Source organism: Rattus norvegicus, chromosome 6 (genome assembly GCF_036323735.1).
Source record: "Rattus norvegicus strain BN/NHsdMcwi chromosome 6, GRCr8, whole genome shotgun sequence".
Lineage (NCBI taxonomy): Eukaryota > Metazoa > Chordata > Mammalia > Rodentia > Muridae > Rattus > Rattus norvegicus.
This window is the reverse complement of record NC_086024.1, coordinates 29,444,960-29,451,773: the sequence shown is the minus strand read 5'-3', so window position 1 is coordinate 29,451,773 and position 6,814 is coordinate 29,444,960. Positions and strand designations below refer to the sequence as shown.

General features: G+C 44.8%; 1 protein-coding gene across 3 annotated transcripts in view; it reads left to right on the top strand.

Moving 5' to 3' along the window:
• Positions 1-2,408: 2,408 nt before the first annotated feature.
• The window catches only part of Clip4 (CAP-GLY domain containing linker protein family, member 4), an 89,738-nt gene continuing 85,332 nt past the window's right edge, over positions 2,409-6,814 (top strand). For 2 of the 3 annotated variants that reach the window (XR_010052058.1, XM_063261626.1), the window contains exon 1: positions 2,409-2,669. The gene's annotated coding sequence lies outside the window, so the exon portion shown is untranslated. The remainder of the gene's footprint in view (positions 2,670-6,814) is intronic. The other variant, NM_001013942.1, reaches the window with a different exon arrangement.

Below are 6,814 nucleotides of genomic sequence, written 5' to 3'. Positions count from 1 at the left end.
TAAGAACAGACCAATGGATCATTATGGGTAGTTTTTCCAAGTTATTACCTGATCCACAGCTGTAACTCAGAAGGCCAGTGCAGTGTCTCATTATTAGACATCATGATGAAGCGAATTCAAATTTCCGTTCAAAATCTTTTCTTTTTATCGGAAATCAGAGTCAAGTCTTGAGAGGTAGAAAAAGCTTATTTCTTTCAAAGTTTTCAGGGGCCTGGTCCAGAATACAGCCTATGACCAACATGAAGAAAATGTGAAGTCACAGGTAGTGTTGAAATCCGCTTAACACCTGTGGACCCGCCCCCACCAACACCACTGAGACCTGGCCATGGATCCCTGAGGGTGTGTCTCACAAGGACGCAGACTTTTAATAGGCTTTGGCAGGCAAGGGTCACAGAGGGAGGAGGGAGAGTGAGCTTGCCTTATTAAGTCCCCCATCTTCCAGGCCTGGGCTTCCAGTCCTGCAGACCCTTTAGAAGATCATAGTTCCTGTCAGGTAGCCTTCTCCACACATTTACGTAGCTCCCATGGACTCTTGTTCTCTATGCATTCCATTTAGGACAGAAGTGTGCTTGTTAAACTTCTCTTTCCCATGGGGAGTTTCCTAAAGCATTGCCCACGAGCCTGAAACAGTGGCCTTTGTAAACTCTCCTCTGACTACTGTGCCATCTTCTGTGGTTTTTTTTTTTGTTGTTGTTGTTGTTTTTTTGTTTTTTTGTTTTTTTTTTCCGGAGCTGGGGACCGAACCCAGCGCTCTACCACTGAGCTAAATCCCCAACCCCTTCTGTGGTGTTTTTGGCTGATGCTTCAGGGACAGTTGTAGAACAACCCTTTGCTACCTGCGTGGATTAGGGGGAGGTGTATAATACCTGTGGATTGAAGGGAATGGTTTTCTTTTATAGACAAGTCTGAAGCCCCATATAAGAAGGCTTGTCTTTTTTTTCCTTTTTCTTTTTCTTTCTTTTTTACTTGATTTGCCTGCTCTAGGAAATGCTCAGGTTGTGTTGATGGTGAATAGAAAGTTCTGGATACTAAAGTGCAGTTGTTCTGTTTAAGGCAAGCCATAGTCACTGCTAAGGTGAGCACTTTTATTGAGTTCACAATAGCTGAGAAGTCACCTTTGGATAGAAAGAGGGAAGCTCGGGGCAGCTTGCCCTATTGAGCCTCTGATCTATTATAGCCAGCGACATTATTTCAATGGAAATTGTGATCCCTCCAGCTTCTAGCCATTTGCAGAAAGTTCCAGAAGCTTGAAGCCTTCCCTCACCTGGATATGCCAGACTGAGGGACGATGCCTTAATTTTCCAATGTTCTGTTTTTCATTAGCTGAACACCTTAGTTTAGAAATCGGCAAATCATCCTGACAACTGGAAGATGTTTCTTCCGGTGGGGGGACTTGGTGAGTGGTATCCTTCCAGATACCACACAGTGACAGGTGGGTCAAAAAGGCTTACAGTTAAGTGTGCAGAGCCGTGGACTGTGTGGTGTGTCAGGTTTACCATTATAGTGCCTACACTAGGAAATGCCACTACAGGAAATGCCACTACAGGTGATTTCCATCTGAAAGTCAGACTATCTTTCCAGAGACTTGACACAACTTGGGCCTGGCATGGGAGTGATGTCATTCTGAGTGTGGCCCCTCTGTTTGCTGGAAAGAAACTCAACAGAGAGTCGGTGATGTCCATTTCCCTGCTCTGTTCCTCAGAGCACAACAGAGGGTGCAGCCTTGAAATACTGCGGTGCCCTTTGTCTCTCTCTGTTCTTTTAAAGGTTTATTTATTTAATATCTAAACGTACAGCGTAGCTGTCTCCAGACACACCAGAAGAGGGCATCAGATTTCATTACAGATGGTTTGTGAGCCACCACGTGGTTGCTGGTCGCTGGGATTTGAACTCAGGACCTCTGGAAGAGCAGTGAGTGCTCTTAACCACGGAGCCATCTCTCCAGTCCCCTTTGTCTCTCATTAATTGAAGGAACCCCTGTAGCTTAGGTTTGGGTGATATGACAATTTGGGCAAATTCTGTTTTCGAAAGGTGGGTCCTAATAGCAGTCACACATAGCCCAGTGTAACTCAAGCACTCAGCCTGCAGCCTGAACTCCATGTAGGGGATTCTATGAAGCTGTCTCATGAACACACACACTGGAAGAAGTTCCAGATATTCAGAAAAGCTGATGTGGAGGGAGGCCCGAATTTGGGGTTGGTTGATCTCTTCAGTAACTTGACAGTCATTTTGAAAGAGTCTGTTAAAGCATGGGAGCTTCCTCCCTGTGGTGAAAGGAAGGGCTTGTAGGGGGTTTCTTGGGTCCTTCCCCTGTCTTACTGCCACTTAGGCTAAGTGTTAGGTTAAGGGTCATAATTAGTGCCTGGCCCTTTAAATCTTGTTTCCACAGCACCTCAGCATGCCATTGTTATGTATTTGTTGCCTGTGGTGACCTGGCTTGCTGGGGCGCTTAAAAGGGACTCCACCGGAGGGAGCCAAGCCAAAGCTTGCTGCCGGTACCACCGTGGCTTTCTGGAACCGGAATCTCCCTAGGGCCTGAGGGAGCCCATTATGAAAACACCCGTTTCCACACAACCCCAGCTAACACGCTAGGCAATTCGTACTCTGCTGAGGAAGGCTGATGAGGAACTGAACATTTTTGACATTGAGAAGACAGTCACATGATTTGGGTAAGTCGTATTAAAAAAAAAATAAATAAACGTGTCTACTCAGACCTCCCGTGGAACTCATTTCTGTCAAGGCAGAGGTGGATAGCCCCAACCACGGCAGAGCACGCAGGGCAATCTCAGGCAAATGAACATGGGCCATCCTTATTGAATGCACATGCCGCCTGGCCATGTAGACGTACGTCAAAGAAATACGCCTTTTTTTTTTTTTTTTTAAATACACGACAGGAAGTGAGGAGGTGCTCCAAACCTGGGCAGAGTGTTGGAATTCCTGCAGCCTATTCTTCCTTTTCGTAATCGTTGAAATTATCGATCGATACATTGTTATTAAAGAGGGCCCGTCATTTACGATTAGCCCATCATGCTGTAAGTCATCTGGTGTTTTAACAAATGCATAAGGTCTTCACCATTCCAGTATCGGGATAGTGTTCTTGTTCCTCAGATCCCTGGCGCCCCACTCACCACCCAACCTCTCTTCCCTAGTCCCGATAACCACTGAGCATGCATGTTTACCATATTCACCTGTTCCAGGATGCCAGTTACCTCACTACTGCCCACGCTGACGAGGTGCCATATAGCTGAAGACATGCAATATAGTCATTTGACATTTCTCTTTGATATTCACTTAAATCAACTCCCTCTCATCTGTTTGTGGCGCAATAGTCGATCACTGCTGCTAAATATTGTGTTTTCCCACAGTTTATCCACTCACCTACTGAAGGCAGAGGATGCCTTAGTTGCTCCAATACTTGGTTTTAGGGTGTGTGTGTGTGTGTGTGTGTGTGTGTGTGTGTGTGTGTGTGTGTGTATGTATGTGTGTGTGTGTGTATGTATGTGTGTGTGTGTGTCTGTGTGTGTGTGTATGTGTGTGTGTGTGTGTGTCTGTGTGTGTGTGTCTACGTGAATATATTTTTAAATTACTTGGGCAAATGCCTAGGAGCATGGCTACTGGCCCATAGTGTCAGACCCTAAGAGACTGCCAGTCCATACTGTGAAGTGTGAGTACCATTTGGCTGCCTCCTCAAGTAATGAATGAGAGATTTCTGAGTTCCATCTCCATCAGCCTCTGTTAGCGCTTGGAATTTTAGCCCTTCTAACAGATGCACAGTGGCCTCTCCTGTTTTCCGTTCCCTAATGACTTAGTGACTGCTCGTATCCTGATTGGCCATTCACGTTTCCGTTCCCTAATGACTTAGTGACTGCTCGTATCCTGATTGGCCATTCACGTTTCTTCTTCAGTGAGGTGTCTGTTCTGATCTTCTGCTTATTGAATTTGAATTTTCTTACCGTTGAGTTTAAAGAGTTATTTTGGGTGACATCAGATAAATACTTTGCAAAGGTTTTCTTTTGGTTTGTGTTTTTCATTGTCTTAACATAGCCTTTAAATTTTACTTAATTATTTGTGGTGTGGTGTGGTGTGGTGTGTGTGTGTGTGTGTGTGTGTGTGTGTGTGTGTGTGATGGCCTGTGCCTTTGATATTGTGTCTAAAAAATTATCATTGAGTCTGCTGTCACCTAGATTTTCTCTGGTGTCCTCTGGAAATTATATGGCTTTGATTTTATTTCCATGCTCAATTGATAACCAACTTTTGTGAAAGGTGTGATGAGGAACTATCATTTTCTCGACATTGACTCGCCTTTACTCCTTTGCCAAAGACACGGTGGTTATGCTGGTGTACGTGTGCTTCTGAGAAATTGTTTGACCTGTCTAATTTTCCTATTCCATATTATCACAATTACTGTAGTTTTATACTGAAAGTTCAAGCTGATCTGTGTCAGTTCTTCAAGTTTATTTTTTTTTCCTAAATATTGTATTGGCTTTTCTGGGTCTTTTGCATTTTATTCTGGGGCCCCTTTGGGTTTCTGGACTGAGGATTCGTCAGATCAGTGTGCTTAGTGGTGGCCATTTGCCCGAGCTTGGCTGCCGACCTCATAGCAGAGCCATACTGGTTTGCACAATGTCACTGGATACAGCTTGCAAAGATGCACCACCATTCCTGCTAGGAACAGCACCTCTGACTGGTGAAAATACGAGTTCCTAGCATGTGTGTGGCATCTCATTGATAAGCTGAACTTGAGAGGTTGCCTGCTGGAAAGTCTGGGTTACGGTGATGCTGGAGAAGCGTAAACGTGGGTACCGCATGGAGCTGGGTACTTAGTGGGGGCAGCAAGCCCCTTAGCATGTTGATGAATAGAATATCACTCTGGAGAGTGGCACAGCTGTTCCTTCTTTATTATTACTGTGCTTTCATCCAACGGGTGCTTTCTTGAGGATTATATACTAGTATATCATTATATAATGGCCGGTGATTAAGATGGTAATGCGAGCATTCTTGTTACACTGCCAAGTGGTTAAGGAGATGATGGGAAACAGAACAACAGAGATCTAACCACCTAGGCCATCAGGATAGCTTATCGAGACTTGATTTGGGATGAATGCTGTCACTGATGATACACTATATGTATGAAAAGTAAGCCGTCTGGGCAGAAATCATTTGTAAAATCCGTTTATTCTTAAAAGTCCGAGCTAGCAAAGCCCTGGGATCTCAAGGCAACTTTATTTCCCGTTGCTAAATTTTACTTCAAAATGCTTAGATTTTGGGGGTGATTGTAACAATTGTTGCCTTTTCTTTATAGTGTGTAACAGGTACAGGGGGCTGAGAGAAGGACAGGACAGAACTGACAAAGACCCCAACTTTCCATCACTGGAAACTCGAGGTAGCTTTTCCCTGACCTTCGGGGACAGTGTCTCAGGCTGTTAATGTGACATTCAAGGCTAGTCTAGCGCTAACTTATCGTTCTAGTTCATCTCATAGTTTCTCACTGTTAGGTTTGCTCCAGCTCGACTGTTCTGGCTTTAGTGTTGGGATTCCCCTCAAATTTTTGGTGTTAAAAGTCTAATCTCCAGGTGAGAGTTCTTAGCGGTGATGACTTTAGCATTTAGTGCATTCGTAGGAACTCTCACTTCCATTCCCATCAGATAAGGGTGCAATAAGGAAGATGCTTGCCAATAAAGTAGGAAGAAGGTTCTTGCAAGACTCAGAATCTACTGGTACCCTATCTTTGGCTTGCCAGCCTCCAGGCCTGAGATAAATCTCTAGTGTATAAACCTTCAGTCTGTATCAGTCTCTGAAAGCAGCCAGAATAGACTAGGACTCTTGTGTAACTTAAATCCATTTTGAACGTTTTTCTGTCTTCAAGCTTTCTTTCGCAAAGCACCATGTTTACAGAATTCAATCTCCAGGAGCTGGGGGCGTGGGGCACCTCAGAGGTTAAGAGCACTTGCTGTTTTGGAGGGGACCAGAATTTCTAGTTCCCACTAGGAATTAAAGTTCCTAGTACCCACATGGTGGTTCACAATCATCTATAACTCCAGTTCCAGGGGATCTGATGTATTCTGACCTCTGCACACACACAGTGCAGATACACACACGCAGACAAAGCGCTCGCATACATAAAATAAAAAATAAATCTGAGAAAAAAGTTTAACCCCCAGATCAAGGTGGTCCAGGTTTGAAACATGGGTTGTCTAATGGAATGTGGAGGTGAAAGGGATCATGAGTTTCAAGCCCTACTCTATACTGAAGGATCGAAGTCCTACTTCTCCAACTAAAGGATTGAGACCTGAATGATATTTAATGCATGAAGGCCCAAGGCTCACAAAGACACCAACACACAGCATATACAAAGCCCCAGGATGGCGAGCTCCTCATTCGCCTAACAGCATCTTGTCATGCTCCTTATGAGCTTAGGATGCCTCTGTCTGAAGCCTTTCCTGACCACATCAGTCTACAGCGTGGAAAGCCTCTCCTCAGAAAACCGTGAGAGCCAGCCCGTTTCTTTAGTAGGTGCCTAGCTTTCCTGTCCACGGCTTATCTTTGGATGATCACACATTGGCAAACATAACTTTGAGGCAAGCCTGATGAACCGCACCAGGAGGCAGGGACCACTTAGTCCACAAAGGAGCACGCTGAGGTTCAGGGATGTTAAGAATGGTGGGGATTGCCTAGGAAGCACAAGGCCCTGGGTTCGGTCCCCAGCTCCGAAAAAAAGAACCAAAAAAAAGAACCAAAAAAAAAAAATGGTAAAAGAATGGTGGGGATTGCAGAGCTGGTGAGAAATGATCCTCAGGTTCTGTTCAGGCTGCCC